Below are 17,510 nucleotides of genomic sequence, written 5' to 3' on the forward strand. Positions count from 1 at the left end.
AAGATGCTAGACTTTTTATAGAAAATATACATAGAGACGTACTAAAGAGGTTCAGCATAAAAAACTTCAAGAGAAAACTTTTACCCCTTTAGGCATGAAATTTATCTTTCTAAGAAGATGTGCCCTGACACACCTGAGGAGATCCAATGTATGAGCAAGATCCCTTATGCTTCAACTATAGGGAGTCTCATGTATGTCATACTATATATTTGACTTGATATAGCCTTTACCATAAGTGTTATGAGCAAATATCAGTCGAATCCGAGTGAAGAGCACTAGATGCTGTGAAGAACATCCTTAAGTACTTGAGAAGGACTAAGGATTTGTTCTTAATCTTTGAAGAAGAATCTAAGCTGAGAGTGGAGGGATACATTAATTATAAAGAAAAATCAGACCTCTATTAGTACATAAATTATAAATACTAAAGACTTAGACTTTAGTCTAAAGTTTCTCCCAGTATTTTTACGAACTGGTAGCCTCAACTTCCAATTCGAAGAATTACTTTAATTCCTTAGTGGGTACTAGAATCCACACAGACTACACACGAGCCCAACTTTGGTTGGTCAACCCATGTGCATCTATGGGTAGGTTCATAACCAGTTATTTCTCTAAACAACTTCTAGTAATTGATTTTGCCCCAGAACCTAATCAGTAGGCTTTGGCCTCCACTGAAAAGATCTGGTTAGGTCCAACCATTAACATGATTTGATTTGGTGAATCGGACCAATAAATGATCAGGCCCGACTTTGGCCGACCAACCTGATCACCATCAGAAAGACTCAAACCAAATTATCATATTATGAATGATAATTCTATTAGTCAATAAGCACCAGACCTTTGGGCCTCCAATGATTATTAAACTAATGGACTCATTATCACTCACTTAATGGGAGGCTATGACTTAGTTATCAATATAACTTAATCATTTTTAGGGACCTAATAATTTTTGAGGATTTTATTAAAGGATAGATGAGAAGAAAATATCCAGCCAATTTCAATCCTCCCACTGACTTCACCAAGTCAGATTAAAAAAAGATTTAATTAAAGCTGGCATTAGGAGCACCTAAATCAGTCAAACTGATTTACCTAATGACATGGGTGAGCCCTAATCACCAAGTGATCTAATCAAAATCTAATTCACCAGGTTGGCCAGGTAAGTGAGATCAGTGGTGGGGATAAGCCATTAACTCGTCAGAGATGAGAGATCGAATCACTGCGAGTAGCTCCCGCTTAAAAACCACTGGTCAAACTGCCAAACTTACCTTAGACACCAACTGGTTCATTAGTTTTAATTTGATCAACTTAGTAAATAGGGTTCCACCGCGTAGCCATGAATTAAGTCCATCTTGGTCTAGTTAAAGACATGGACCCATTCAACTACAACTATTGAAGTTGAGTCTAGAGTATCCTTGACCTAATCTAATTCAACTTTTGATTAGATTTGACCAATTACTCTAATTTAGTCCATTTCTTTAAGCTAACCTTAGGTCTAACCCAATTATGGACCTAATCCATCTAACTCATTGACCCAAAAGTTTATGCAATTGTCTTAGGTCTTAATTCATAATTTTAGACCTACTAGACAACACTTAATTCTTTTAATTAAGTATTTGGGCTGATGGGTCAAGGTTTGGCATTTCAAAAATAATTTTTAAATTTGAAAGGTTTTATTTTCTGTTCACCAAATATGTTGACTCATTTCATAAATAGATCAGCACATTTCATAAATAGCAATCCTATTGCTAATTACATAACAGAAAATAACTCAATCAAAATAAATCATGAATATTTCTTTAGATCTAATCTAACACATTCATGATAAATTTCATAATTGAACCTTTACAATTAATTCCTTTCGCTGCTTCATCTGCATGGGATATAATTGCAGTGGCACCCCCCCTACCGCCATAGGAGACCCCATTGAATAGGAGGAGAGGGCCTTTAAACCATAGTTTTCTCCTATGACCGGATGGCCATGGCAACCAACCCAATTTGATTACTTGCTACTTGGATCAAGTATATCTAAATATAACAATTTCAAAATTTAAATTTCAAATTTCAAATTTTAAATTTTGAATTTTAAATTTCAAACAAATTTCAAATTTCAAATTTCAAAATTTTGAATTTTAAATTTTAAATTTTAAATTTTAACCAAATTTCAAATTTTGAATTTTGAATTTCAAAATTTTGAATTTCAAATTTCAAATTTTAAATTTTGAATTTTAAATTTTTAAATTTTGAATTTCGAACAACTTTCAAAATTCAAATTTCAAATTTCAAATTTTAAATTTCAAATTTAAACTTTTAGATTACAACTTAATCTACACATGCAAATATATATATCATATCTAAGAACCTAGCTCTGATACCATTTGTAGAAAAATTCAGTGCAGGGGTAAAATGGTAATTTTAAAATTTTTTTAAAATTATGATTTTACAGCAAAAAAATATTAATTAATCTAATTAATTAACATAAATTTATCCTACACTAGGATTTAAATATGATATATAGCATACATTCATTTAAATTTGAAATTCAAATTTGAACAGTAAACACTTTACTGTAATGTGTTCAGAATACAATACCTTTGTGCGGGTAGTAGATCGTCGCAATCTGATCACCGTTGAGAGAGTCTGATCATCGCGATGTAGCCACACAGTGTGTCTGGCCTCTGCGGATCGTCCACATGAAGTTTTCGATCTGATCGACTCCTCACGAGTGCGAGCTCATTGTAGAGCCCTTTTGACGGTCGATGCTGATCAAACTCTTTCGATCGATGTCTGTCGATTCTTCAGACACTCTGGATCATCAATAGATGTGCTTGAGAGGATGTTGAAGATCTTCCTAAGATTTTGTGGGCTCACGATATTCGTAGCTCACTTTCTCACTTCCTGAACCCCAGGCTAAAACTCTAGGGAACTCACCGAAAATCTTGTACCCACTTTTCTTTCTTTTCTTTCTTTTTCTCTTGGAAGGATATGGACTTTCTTCTCATGCACAAGACTTCCTCATACCCCAAAATTTTTTTCCAAAAAATTTTCTTCCTACACGCCCCACTCTTCTCCTCCTTTTATAATAACGTCAAACATCTTATCCAAAAGAAAGGATAAAGATGAGTAATTACACATTTGAATTCAAATCAAATTTAAATTCAAATAGATACCAACTCATCCCTTATCCACTAAAGGCATGAGGCATGGCTTAAATTATGCATGGAGTGATTTCATGAGAAATATTTTTCTCATGTAATAAATGGGGCATTAAAAAAGGGATAAGGCGCAAAGATTGATTGCCCATTCAAATTTAAACTTTATTTTGAATTTGAATGGCCAACCAATCATCCTTATCCATTCAATTGACACATTAAAGTGGGGCGTGGAGAGGGCTTGGAATGAGAAAAAAATTTATGAGAAGTTCCTTCTCATGAATTCAAATGGGTGCAATGGAAGTGAGGTGGCGCATGGAGATTGGGTCAAGGTGGTTTCATTATTTAAACCAACCTAATTGAACCAAATAAGTTAGGTCCAATTAGACTAATTTAAATCTAACTTAATTAGGCTTAATTAGGCTTAATAAAATTTTAATCAAATCAAAAATTGACTAAGCCCAACCCTTGATCAAATCAGGGACCAAACCATCTCGACGATTAGGTCAACTCTTAACCTAATCGGGTCAAACCCAACTGAATCCAATTCAATTGGACTTGATCAAAAAATAATTACTCAATCAAATTGAGTTAATTAGTGATTAAAATACTAATAAAATCTCTCATAAATACTTTGTGCAAATCAGATGGATAATCGGGCATCAGAATTCATCGATATGTAACCCTGATCGAAAAGTCCCAACCAGTGGGACTCTTGACCCCGGTACCTATAATGTGTGGAACTCATGATCAGAGAATCCTGATTCTCGATCACTGAGTCTCAAACATGTAGGATTCTACATCAGCTATCAGATCAGATAGAAATCTCTAATGTGTGTGACCCCACAGGTTCGAACCTAAGTCGGTAGCACAGGAACCAATTTCTGTACTAATCGAAGTGACCATCTAGCAATGGTACCCGACGTCTGGATAGGTCGAAGAGTCGCAATCGCAACACTCAGAACCTACATGAATATGGTTACTATATAATTCATTCTTTTGACCCTTGTGTTTAGGATGACTCAGGGTTGAACTGTCAACCCTGATCAAATCATCCGAATCGTGCTCAACTCAAACAGTCCTGTGACTCCTCACAAGGACTACCCTGGCCAAGATTTTGTTAAATTGAAACATGACTATACACAGCTCCTAAACTGGAGTGGTCAATCCCATCTTGACACACGTACCGACAAGTCAAGTACTTGACTACACCAAGTAGCCTTCCATCACTGAATTAAAAATTCAGGTAGTCCAGTGCCTAAGTGCAGTGAGTTGCTTGCAAGTCACCGTGGCGGTCTCAGGTCGGAGGGATATTTATACCCATATTTCATCAGAGCAAATCTTGACAGTAGAAATAGCTCCAGAGTCGGTCACGTTCAGTGCAGATGTACCCTTACATCTCACCTGTATGCCATACCAGTGTCTCCACACTCATTGGTTAAGAGGATAACCAATCTATATGGCACACAATGACCTATGCTTGATAAACGTTATCATCCTTGGTAACAACGTATCATTTGGTTGTGAACAGATTTAAGGACTAAACGATAAATCTTCTTTTGTCGAGTCTAAATAGTCCTAAGGACTTCACCACAACATAGGAGTTCATTAAAAGATGAAATATTTTGTGATGAAAAATATCAAAATAATTTTTATTAATTCATAATTTATGTACAAATACAAAAATGAGCACAACCGTCAACAGGCTGACGATTGGCTTTGGGACACTATTCCCAACAGTTGATTGTTCTCGGCTGGTTACAGTGGCTCAGTGGCACAGAAAAGATGCAACCATATCTATTAGGCATTGGATGCTACGGATTAGAGGATGGGTTGTGCTCAATATTTCAAATATGGTGAGAGACCCAATCAGGAATCTAATTCGTGCAAATGGTGGGTCTAACTTAACTAAGATTGGTGCAATATTCCGGGCACGGAGAGCTTCATGAATTAGCGACCAAGTTTTGGGTGCACCATGATTAGAGAATTATTGGACAAGAGTTATCCACTCATCGGTTGACCCATCACCATAACTGTTAGGTGAGATGGTGAGCCAGTCGGTGAGACCGCACCATCCACTAGAAATCACTAATCACGAAGATTTTCACATCTCTACCTAGGAAGTGTAAGGATCTGAGAAAATAGTGGGAGCCTAATTTATTTAAAAATAAAATCTCTAAATAAATTGGTTAAGTCTGATTACAAAATCTAACTAGAAACTTTTGACTCTTTACAGGAAACATGTCTGCATCCAATCCCCTGACCAAAATACTAGACACCCATAGATTGACTGGACCTAATTTCAAGGACTGGTTGAGAAACTACAGAATTATTCTGAGTTTTGAAAAACTGACTTATGTCTTGGACCAGGACTCACCTGCCATACCAGCACGTCCGACTGTTGAACAGAGAGCGTCTCTGAAAAAATAGATGGATGACGATAACAAAACTAGGTACTACATGTTGGGTGCCATGTTTGATGACTTGCAACGCCAGCATGAGAACATTATGACTACCCACCAAATGTTGGCTCACCTACAAGAGTTGTTTGGTGAACAAAGTCGTGCAGCCAAGTATCAAGTCTGTCAAAGACTTTTTAAGGCTAAAATGCATGATGGGCAATCAGTCCAAGATCATTGTTTGACAATGATCAAGGATCTTGAGGAGCTTGAAAAGCTCGATATCATCTTAGATAAAAATTTTTAGATTGATGTGATCCTTCAGTTCTTGTCCGATGCATATGGTCAGTTCATCATGAACTTCCATATACATAAGATGCAGTGTACCTTGGCTGAGTTAATGAATATGTTGGTTATGACTAAGCTTTCTTTGAAGAGTTCAAAAGGCTCAGTCCTTACTGTGGAGCGGACTTCTTCCAAGAGAAAATCTTTTGGAAAGAAGAAAAAGTCTGCGAAGAAGCAGAAGTTGGATGGGAAAAGGAAGAAGACGGAACCGAAGAAGAAGGCTGCTGAAAAGAAAAAATATTTCCACTGCAATTCAGACGGCCATTGAAAACGAAACTATCCTCAGTACCTGACCATCCTGAAGAACAAGAAGGATGATCCTTTTGGAGATATGCTCGTTATAGAATCTAATCTTATGGTTTCCTCTGCATCCAGTTAGGTACTTGACTCTGGTTCTAGTGCTCATTTGTGCACTTCTATGCAGGATCTTGAGGAGAGCAGGAGGCTGAGGGATGGGGATATGATCCTACACATTGGAAATGGAGCAAGAGTTGCTGCTGTGGCCGTGGAAACCTACCCTCTGATATTATCGTTAGGATTAGATTTAGTTCTTAGAGACTGTTATTATGTGCCTGCAGCAAGCAGAAATTTGATTTCTGTTTCAAGTTTAGCACAAGAAGACTATGTGATTAGCTTTCATAAGAACCATTGTAATATATTTTATGAAAATAATAAAATTATAAATAATTTTTTTATTAATGGTCTCTATCAGCTACATATTGATGTATCTGTATTTCGTATCGAGCAAAATATGAATGCCATAGGAATTAAAAGGTCTAGAGATAGTCTAAATGATAGGTATCTGTGGCACCTAAGGCTAGGTCATATAGCGAAAGACATGGTTAAGAAATTGAAGAAATCTGGGCTATTGAGTCCGTTGACTTTTGAGTCATATCCAGTTTGTGAATCATGCCTTCAAGGCAAAATGACCAAGCTTCCTTTTGTGAGACATGGGGAAAGGGCCACAGACCTACTTGCCTTAGTATATACATGTGTGCGGCCCATTTGATATGCCGGCTAGAGGCAACTATGTCTACTTCATTACTTTTACCGATGATATGTTTAGGTATGGATATATGTTTCTAATGAAACACAAGTCTGAAGCTTTTGAAAAGTTCAAAGAATTCAGACATGAGATAGAAAAATAAACAGGAAAGCCCATTAAGGTTCTTCGATCAGATCGAGGAGGTGAATATCTTAGTCAGGAGTTTCTAGACTATCTTAAGGACAATGGCATAGTCTCTCAATGGACTCCACCTGGAACACCACAACTCAACGGGATTTTAGAATGGAGAAATTGGATCCTATTAGATATGGTCCGTTCCATGATGAGCTTCACGGACCTCTCTGAGTTTCTTTGGAGACATTGTCTCATGATAGTAATATATGTATTGAATAGGATTCTCTCTAAAACTATTCCTACCATACCGTATGAGATATGGCATGGTAAGAAACCAAGTCTAAGTCATCTCAGAATTTGGGGTTGTCCGGCTTATGTCAAGAGACAGTAGGCGGACAAGTTAGAGTTCAGATCTTTTAGAGCTCGATTCATAGGATATCCTAAAGAGTCATTAGGATACTATTTCTATATTCCGAAAGATCACAATGTGATTATGAATCGACATGCTATTTTTCTTGAAAAATAGTTTATTCAAGATAGTGGCATCGAAAGAATAATTAAGCTCAAGGAGAATGTCTCCCAAGAGCAACGAGCTAAAGAATCTGAGGAACTCAATCAATTAGAACCAGTCCTAACACAACCTCTTCCACCTCGTAGATCGACTAGGATTTTTCGTCCTCCTGAAACATACTTAGGTACCATACAAGAGAATGTAGAGAAAATGTTCCTCACGGGAAATGGAGCTCATGGTGATGACCCCAAGACCTATGATGAGGCGATATCAGATATCGACTCTGAGAAATGGTTAGAGGCAATGAGATCAGAAATTGACTCGATGCACTCAAACCAAGTCTGGACCTTGGTAGATCCACTTGAAGGTATTGTACCTATTAGGTGTAAATAGATCTTCAAGAGAAAGATAGGTACAGATGAGAATGCGGAGACATTCAAGGCTAGGCTCATAGTGAAAGGTTATAGTCAGCACGAAAATATTGACTATCAGGATACCTTCTCGTCCGTAGCCATGCTAAAATCCATCTGCACATTGCTTGCTGTTGCAGCCTATTTCGATTATGAAATATGGCAGATGGATGTGAAAATGACATTCTTAAATGGATATCTTGGGGAAGATATCTATATGGAACAGCCGCTTGGTTTTACATCCAGTGATGACGATCACAAGGTCTGCAAGCTGCAAAGGTCCATTTATGGACTTAAGCAAGCATCTAGGAGCTAGAATACTCGTTTCAATGATGTGATCAAAATATTTGATTTCATCAAGAATGAGGAGGAACCATGTGTATTGAAGAAGGTAAGTGGGAGTGCAGTTATCTTCCTCGTACTGTACATTGATGACATCCTCCTAATTGAAAATGATATTTCTATATTGACCTCAGTCAAAATATGGTTGTCTAAGGAGTTCTCTATGAAAGATCTAGGAGAAGCATCCTTTATACTGGGTATTAAGGTCTATAGAGATAGACCAAATAGGTGTTGGGACTTTCACAGAAGATGTACATAGAGGAGGTGCTAAAAAAGTTTAGCATGAAAAACTCCAAAAGAGATTTAGTACCTTTTAGACATGGCATTCATCTCTCTAAGAAGATGTGTCCTAGCACACCGGAGGAGATTGAATGCATGAGCAAGATCCCTTATGCTTCAACAATAGGGAGCCTCATGTATGTTATGCTATGTACACAACCTGATATAGCCCATGCTATGAGTGTCATAAGCAAATATCAGTCGAATCCAGGCGAAGAGCACTGGACTTCTGTGAAATGTATCCTTAAGTACTTGAGAAGGACTAAGGATATATTTTTAGTCTTTGGAAATGGAGAACTCCAGGTTCAGGGATTTATAGGCTCAGACTTTATGTCTGATATAGATGATTGAAAGTCGACATCTGGGAGTCTATTCATTTGCAATGGTGGTGCAGTTAGCTGGAAAAGTTTCAAGCAGATGGTGATTGCTAATTCCACCATGGAGGCAGAATATATTGCTGCATCGGAAGCTGCGAAGGAGGCATTCTGGTACAAAAAGTTTGCCGCAGAGCTTAGAGTGATGTCATCGAATGCCATCCCTCTTTACTGCGATAATAATGGCGCCATAGCCCTAGCTAAGGAGCCAAGATCTCACCAGAAGTCCAAGCATATCGAGCGGTGATTTCATTTGATCCGTGATTACCTCGAAAAAGATTATGTCGAGGTTAAGAGAGTCGACTCCACAAACAATGTGGCAGATTCACTGACAAAGCTATTAGGCCAGCAGAAGATCGAAGCCCACCTTGAGATGGGACTTAGATATGTAGCCAATTGGCATTAGGTCAAGTGGGAGTTTGTTAGATGTGTGCCCTAGATGCTAGATTGGCTGACACATTCCTGTACAAATGTAAGGACAAATTTATAATTTTGATTATAAATAAATAAAAAGATTATTCTACTATCACATTGTATATATTATGTCTGTGATACATCCTTTGAGTTAGTAAGAATGTTAATTCATATTTTCAAGAGTTGAAAATTTAAAGCATGAATTTACATAACTAACTCATAAACAGCTCCTGACCATAGGATCATCATGAGGATGGTGATCGATCCAGAAGATTGGTGTACGATCGCTTCCTTAGGATAGATGTGTCTTGAGTCTACGGTGTGGAGACATCGGAGTAAGAGTATAGGTATTCATTGAGAATGAGAGTACTGAGCATGACCACCTCGAGCAGTCATAAGAAGTCTACCTTCTCATCGATGACTAGCTCGATGCTGCAACTGTGTGTCTAGTTTTTTGACCTGAGGTGCATCGATAGTTCACCTTGAGTGTGTTATAGTTTGACTACACCATAACTCGATCTCCTAGCCATTCAAAATTCTGAGGTGTATGTTGGCTATAGCATATTCATTGTAGGAACCAGATCATACCAAGATGGAATCTATCAACCTCGGTAGATAAGAGGAGTAGTCCTATGATGATCGAAAGATTGAGTCCTTAAGCCCATGGCCATGGTAGAGTGAAATAATGGAAAAAAGTTTTTTATTAAGATTTCATATCAGACTTGGATCGATCGATTGATTCATATGACTGATGTTGGATTTGACGAGTTCACCTTAACCCTAATTCAGTCGGAACTCATGATAGAAGAACTCAATCACACAGGTAGCTGCACCGAGAGGTTCATCTTCATTTTTGATGGGTTACCACCATATACTGCTAGGTGTCACTAATGGATTTTGAAAGCAATTAGAATGATCTTGATGATCGATCATTCTAATTGTCTGAATCAGAAAAATTCTGGTCCATCGAAAGGAGTTTCGATGATGTCGATGATAAGATCACGACATGTCTCATCACCATACGAAAATGAACCTAACTGGGTCACACAAACAAGAGTTAGGGTCTGGATGTCATCAATTGAGCTAGCCCAATTCGATTGATTTGGATTAGATCCAATTAGATTCAAGAAAATCATGCTAGCACACGATTGAGCTTAACTTTCTCTTCGTGTAATCTTTTCTATCTCGACTGAGCCAAATATGATTTGACTCACCTAGAGAACCTTGAGAAGGTTTCTCTCAGTCTGACTGGAGTTAGTCCAGTTCAAAAAAATCTTGTCTTAATTTATGAGATGAATTTAAGACAACACCTGCCAATTCTTGTCACCTGTCATTTTCGTTTTAGGACATTGATCAAACATTGACCCATGGACCTTGGACTGAAAGCCACTTGGCAAAAGGTCATTGGAGAATTTTTGTGGAGTGTCCACCTTCTAATTTTATCCTCAAAGTGGGTGCCATAATCAGATATGGCGTGCACCCCAAGTGGATAAGGATAGAGTCCCATGAGATGAGGACTCTATGCCTTGATCGACTCAAACTGTTGGGCGCCAATCTCACTGTGCTTATCCAGTGTTGGTGCCAACAGTAGGAGGGTTTGGTGGGATTCTTATCTAATATGATCAGATGATATCACTCCACCAATCAAAATTTTTTCAGAATTAATTAAAATTTTTTGATTGGTCGAATGATGTGGCATTGTATGGCGCAGTAGGATCTATTTAAACCCTGTCTGCGCCTAGGGTTGAGAAAATCTACTCAATAACCAGAAAAAATATGAAACCCCTCCACTTCTCCATGCCCCCTCTGCTCCTCTCCCTCTCCTCTTCACGTCCAAGAGGTTGGGCATCCATCTGGTGCTTGTCCAAGATGTGGTGGCTCCCTGATCAGAAGGCTACAGGGATTTGTCGAGAAGCTGCTGCTCCAGCTTCAGAAGATCTTTTGAAGATCTTGCAGATCAGATCTAGATCTGATTTTTGGAGCAAAGATTTATGAAGAGAAGACGATCTAGATCCTACTCAAGTGGATATCGGTAGAGGCCAGGTGACTGCATGGCTATTTTAGAACCTCGGGCATTGCTGCGATCATCTACAGGGTAATCTAGTTACCCTAGAGGTATTCCTCTAATCTTCAAGTTTTAGATATAATTTTAGATTAAATATCAGATAATAAGAATCAGATCTAATAGATCTTAGATCTAAAATAAAGTAGGATAATTTTTTTAAAAATATTTCGCTCCAGATCTCATTAGATCTGGAAGATCCTACAAGGAAAAAGCCAGTTTTCCCTTCAAATATATAATTAGACCCAGGTTTCTCCTGAATTGGATTTCCTATTAGATAGGATTCAGTGTAATCTAATTGGGCTTTTAATTTGGCACCAAGAGGTGGTTGCATTTAATCTTCTTCAATTAAATTTGAATTAGATTCAAATTTTAAAGGACATATACCCATTTGAAAGTCAAATGGGGTGCACGAGGAATGGGAGAAGAGAGGAGTGCATGCTCCACTCTTTGTTCATGATTTTCCATGCACAAAGAGAGGGCGCATGCCCCTCCTATTGGATAAGGATAAGTAATTAAGAGAATTAATTCCATTTGAATTCTTGTTTGAATTTGAAGAGTTCAAATTTAAACAAAGTAGTTAGTCCCATTTGAATTCAAGTTTAAGTTTGAATGGTTCAAATTTTAATGAAGTTGTAAAGAATGAGATCCACTTAAAATTTAAATGGGATTATCCTTCCATGCCTACTTTGGTTTTCTCATGCGAATGTTGCATGAAGAAAAGAAAAGAAAGAAGGGGGCATCACCCCATGTGGATAAGAAGGGAGGGAGACAGTGGGATGCCCCATTTGAAATTTGATTTCAAATGGGAGCCACCTCAAGTTGGTTGGGTGGTTACCTCATTGGGTCTATAAATTAGACCCAATGCCAAATGGTTTGGTAATTGAATTGAAGTCCCTTTTCTGAAACTCTGCTTCTCTCCCATCTCCATCAATTCTCCAATTCCACACACCTAAAGTGTTAGGTTGCTTCTACACTCCATGCCCAAAGCTGTTGGGCCAATCCTCGAAGTGCGCTTGAAGGAGTTCAGGCAATGTCCAAGCAAAGGAAGAAAAGGCTGCATCAAGAGTTGATCCGACAGCCTTGGAGATCAATTTCATAGCTGATCAAAGAATCCTCAGATCTACCTTGGAGTAGGAGGATCAGATCGCAGAGAAAATATCCCAGGACAGGTCTGAGTGGATACCTATAGAGGCTGGATAAGTGCGTGGCTCGATAGCGAACCTTAACAAAATCACGATCATCGGATTGTGGAGATTGTTTACCCACACAAGGTGATGTGATCATCCTCTTGATTTATATGCTGATTTATCATATTATAATTTGATTTGGATCTACATATCACATGTTGGGTTGGAAAAATTTTGAATTCCACTACCATCGACTTTGACCAATCTGATGTGCAATCTGATCCTTCAAGGTCATCCTTCAACCACCTTATACTTCATGCTTCATGCTTTATTCACACTGCATAAGGACATATGTATACTTCTACAAACTTCCATCAAGGCACATTCAATACATGGGATGCTTGGCACTTACCATGGCATCAATTCAGGCATATCTTGTAGGAACCTTATCTAGGGTTTCAGGGTCAGATTTTGAAACTTTTTCAAGATCATACAGTGGAAGACTAAAATAAATCAAAATTTATTTTCTAAAATCAAAAAATCCCTAGATCTAAGATCCTATTACATGATTATTACATAGCATTAAATCAAAAATTAAAATATATAAATATAGCATGAACTACATGTTGATCATATCAACATGTTTCTATACTACATCTAATGTATGTATTAAACAATAGATCAGATCTATTACCTTGCAAGTTAGACGTTCTAACCTTGTTGATCTGGGCTTGAGGATGATGTTGCAAGCCACACATGCGTCCGGCCTCTAGGAGTCATCCACACGAGCCCACGAATCTCGATCAGAAGTCCTGCTTCAGGAAATCAGCACAGTATGCTAGTACTGCACTGATCCTTCTTTGATGGTTGATCAGGTGCCTCCTTCTTCTTGATTTGGACTCTTCCAAAGATGAAAAGTAGAAGGAGGAGTTTCAGATCTGAGATGCTCTCAGGAAACTCAAGATGGAGGGAGGAAAGATATGAAAACAAAAACCCTAGAAGAAGACCCTCTTCTTCTTCACATTTTTCTCTCTAGACACCCAAACTTGCATCTTTTATATCTCCACGACCCAAAGGTATTTCTCTTTTATTTTTGGATGGAACAAAGGTCTCTCAAATATCTGACTTCTCCTAAAATTTCATGAAGAAACTCATCTTATATAGAGAGATATGATAGATTCTTTGTCTAGGTCAAACACCTAGTCAAAGCTTATCCAAACATGGCAAGTTAAGGGACGCCCAACTCTTGAGCACCTCCTTCATATTTTCATGCATGGATCACCAGAAAAGGATGCACAATTTATATCCTAAAATCCATAAAAATTTTAAAAAAAAATTGGATAAATTCGGTGCAAAATTGAAAGAGTTTTGGATTTCTAAAACTCTATCTCATAGAATTCGAAATCCAAACTTATTCCTTTTAGATTTGATCCAAACCACCTTCCATGTAAGAAAGAAGAGAGGAGACCTTTTGTGAACGTAGGAGAGATCTGGGAGAGGGCTTTTGTCACACAAAATAAGTGGAGATTGGCATTGAATAAGAGAGAGGGCGTGGAGAAGGATTATGTGGCACAAGGTGGAATCTTAGTCTTACTAGGATTCTGTCTTGTGACTTGTTTTAATTTGGTTTCTCAAACCAAATCAAATTAAAATTAGATCAACCCAATTAAAATAGATCTTAACCCAATTAAGAACCTAATTTAATCAGATTAAATTAGATTTAAATCTGATTTAATTTTCTAATCAAATTAGAAATTAGATTGACCCAAGTCCTAGTTGAACTAGGACTAGTTTTTTCTTGCACTTGGCTTATCCAATAAACCAATTGGACTTGATCCAATCAAGTCCAAACTAAATCTAATTAAATTATATTTAATTAGACTTAATCTCAGCCCATTGATTTAATCAAATTAAGCCAATCAGCAATCGAATTGCTAATAGATCCTCCTGCAACACTTGCACTGGGTTAAATGTCAATCGTATTGATCATTTAACCCTAGAACGATTCTTAATCGTTGATCAACCATCTGATCGGATCATGAACTCTAATGTGTGTGACCTCATAGGTCCGAACCTAAGCCGGTAGCATAGGAATAAATTTTTATACCAATCGAAGTGACCATCTAGCAATGGTACCCGACGATCGGATAGGTCGAATGTGTAGAACAACATCCTTAGAACCCATGCGGATATAGTTTTCATATAATTCATCCCCTTGACCAAAATGATCATAGGACACCCCAGAGTTTAACTGTCAACTCTGATCAGATTGTCCACATTGTATTTCAAAATATCAAATCCATCTGATGGATTACTCTGGCCAAGATTTTGCTAAATTAAAATACAGCGACTCATTCTTCTCCAACTCTTGGAGTGGTCAATCCCATCTCGATCACACTCTGACTTCGCAAGTACTTGACTGTGCCCAGAAGCCTTCCGTCCCTGAATTAAAAATTCAGTTAGTCCAGTATCAAAGCACAGTGAGTTGCTTGCAAGTCACTGAGGCGATCTCAGGTCTAAGGGACACTTATACCTATATCCCATCAGAGACATTCTCGACAGCAGAATACTCTGGAGTTGGTCACGTTCAATGATGATGTACCCTTATATCTCACCTGTATGCCATACCAGTGTCTCCACACTCCTTGATTAAGAGGACAATCAACCCATATGGCCTACAGCGACCTATGCTCGATAGAAGCTGTTGTCCTTATTAACAGCCTATCATTTGGTCGTGAACAGTTTTAAGGACTAATCGATAAATCCTCTCTTTATCGAATCTAAATAGTCCTAAGGACTTCATCATAACAACGGAGTTCATTAGAAGATGAAAGCTTATGATGAAAATGTCAAATATATTTTATTTATTAACAAATCAATTACAATACTTGGTTGCTCAACCGTCAACAGCTTGACGATTGGCTTTTTGGGATACATTTTTCAACAACTCCCACTTGTCCTAAAGCCACTCGGCACAGTATCTAATACCCATCTTCGACTTGTGGTTATCGAACTCCTTTATTGCCAGGGCTTTAGTGAAGGGGTCGGCTAGGTTCTCCTTTCCGTCAATCTTCTGTAGGTCGACGTCACCTCGATCCACGATCTTCCGGACCAGGTGGAAGCGGCGCAAGATGTGCTTCGTCCGCTGATGTGCTTTGGGTTCCTTCGCCTGAGCTATGGCACCAGTGCTGTCGCAGTAGAGCAGGACCGAACCATCGAGGGAGGGTGCTACTCCGAGCTCATTGATGAATTTCCTCAGCCACACAGCTTCCTTCGCGGCATCTGATGTTGCGATGTACTCCGCTTCACAAACAGAGTCTGCCATAATATGCTGCTTGGAACTCTTCCAGCAGATGGCTCCACCATTCAGAGTAAAGATATAACCCGACACACTCCTGCTGTCATCATGGTTAGATTGGAAGCTGAAGTCTGTGAACCCCACAAGTTTCAGATCTGACTCGCCATAAACCAACCATTGGTCCTTAGTATTTCTCAAATACTTAAGGATGGCTTTAACCACTTTCCAGTGGTTTTCTCCAGGATCAGATTGGTATCTACTCACTACTCCTAGTGAGTATGCCACATCTGATCTTGTACATGTCATGGCGTACATGATAGATCCCACGGCTGAAGCATATGGGACTCTACTCATACGCTCTCTCTCTTCAGGAGTTGTCGGACAATCCTTCTTAGAGAGAGAAATTCCTTGGCCTATCGGTAGATAGCCCTTATTGGAATTCTCCATGCTGAACCTCTTCAGCACAGTGTCTATGTACATGGACTGGGATAATCCAAGCATCCTTTTAGATCTATCCCTATAGATCTTCATCCCTAGGATGTAGGATGCTTCACCCAAGTCCTTCATGGAGAACTGTGATGACAACCAAACTTTTATTCCCTGTAGTGCAGGGATGTCATTCCCGATTAAGAGAATGTCATCCACGTACAAGATAAGAAATACCACAACTGGACCATTTGCCCATTTATAGATGCAGGGCTCTTCTCCATTCTTAATGAAGCCATACGTTTTGATCACCTTATCAAAACGCATGTTCCAACTCCGAGAAGCTTGCTTCAATCCATACATGGATCTCTGAAGCTTGCACATCTTGGACTCATCTGTGGATGTAAACCCCTCAGGTTGTATCATATACACCTCTTCGGTCAGCTCTCCATTCAGGAAAGCTGTCTTTACATCCATCTGCCAGATCTCATAATCTAGATGGGCAGCTATTGTAAGCATTATCCGAATAGATTTGAGCATTGCCACAGGGAAAAATGTCTCGTCATAGTCAATACCATAACGTTGACGATACCCCTTGGCTACCAGACGGGCTTTATAGGTCTCCACCTTTCTGTCTGCGCCCATCTTCCTTTTGAAGACCCATTTACACCCAATGGGTTTAACCCCTTCAGGTGGGTCAACCAATGTCCATACATCGTTGACCTTCATGGACTCCATTTCAGATTTCATGGCTTCAAGCCATTTCTCAAAATCAGGTCTCTGTATTGCATCCATATAGGTGATCGGATCCTCATTATTCTCATCAAGTTCGATGGGATCACCGTCCCGGACCAAGAAACCGTAGTATCTATCCGGTTGACGCGGTACTCTACCAGATCGCCTTAATGGTGCAGGTACATTGGGCTCCGGATATGATCTAATCATATCAGACTCAGGTTCAGCTATTGGTGTCGGTCCTTCTACCTGTTGAACTTCATCAAGTTCAATCTTAGAGGCAATGGTTCCTTCACCAAGGAACTCCTTTTCTAAAAAGATTGCCTTAAGGCTGACGAACACCTTTTGTTCATCAGCATGGTAGAAAAAATATCCTTTTGTCTCTTTGGGGTACCCTATGAATGAGCATTTGTCAAACCTAGGTCTAAGTTTGTTTGTGACTAATCGTTTGACATAGGCTGGGCACCCCCAGACCCTAAGGTGTGAAAGTGCTGGCTTACGTCCCGTCCATATCTCATA

Source organism: Elaeis guineensis, chromosome 1, assembly GCF_000442705.2.
Source record: "Elaeis guineensis isolate ETL-2024a chromosome 1, EG11, whole genome shotgun sequence".
In the NCBI taxonomy this organism is placed as follows: Eukaryota; Viridiplantae; Streptophyta; class Magnoliopsida; order Arecales; family Arecaceae; genus Elaeis; species Elaeis guineensis.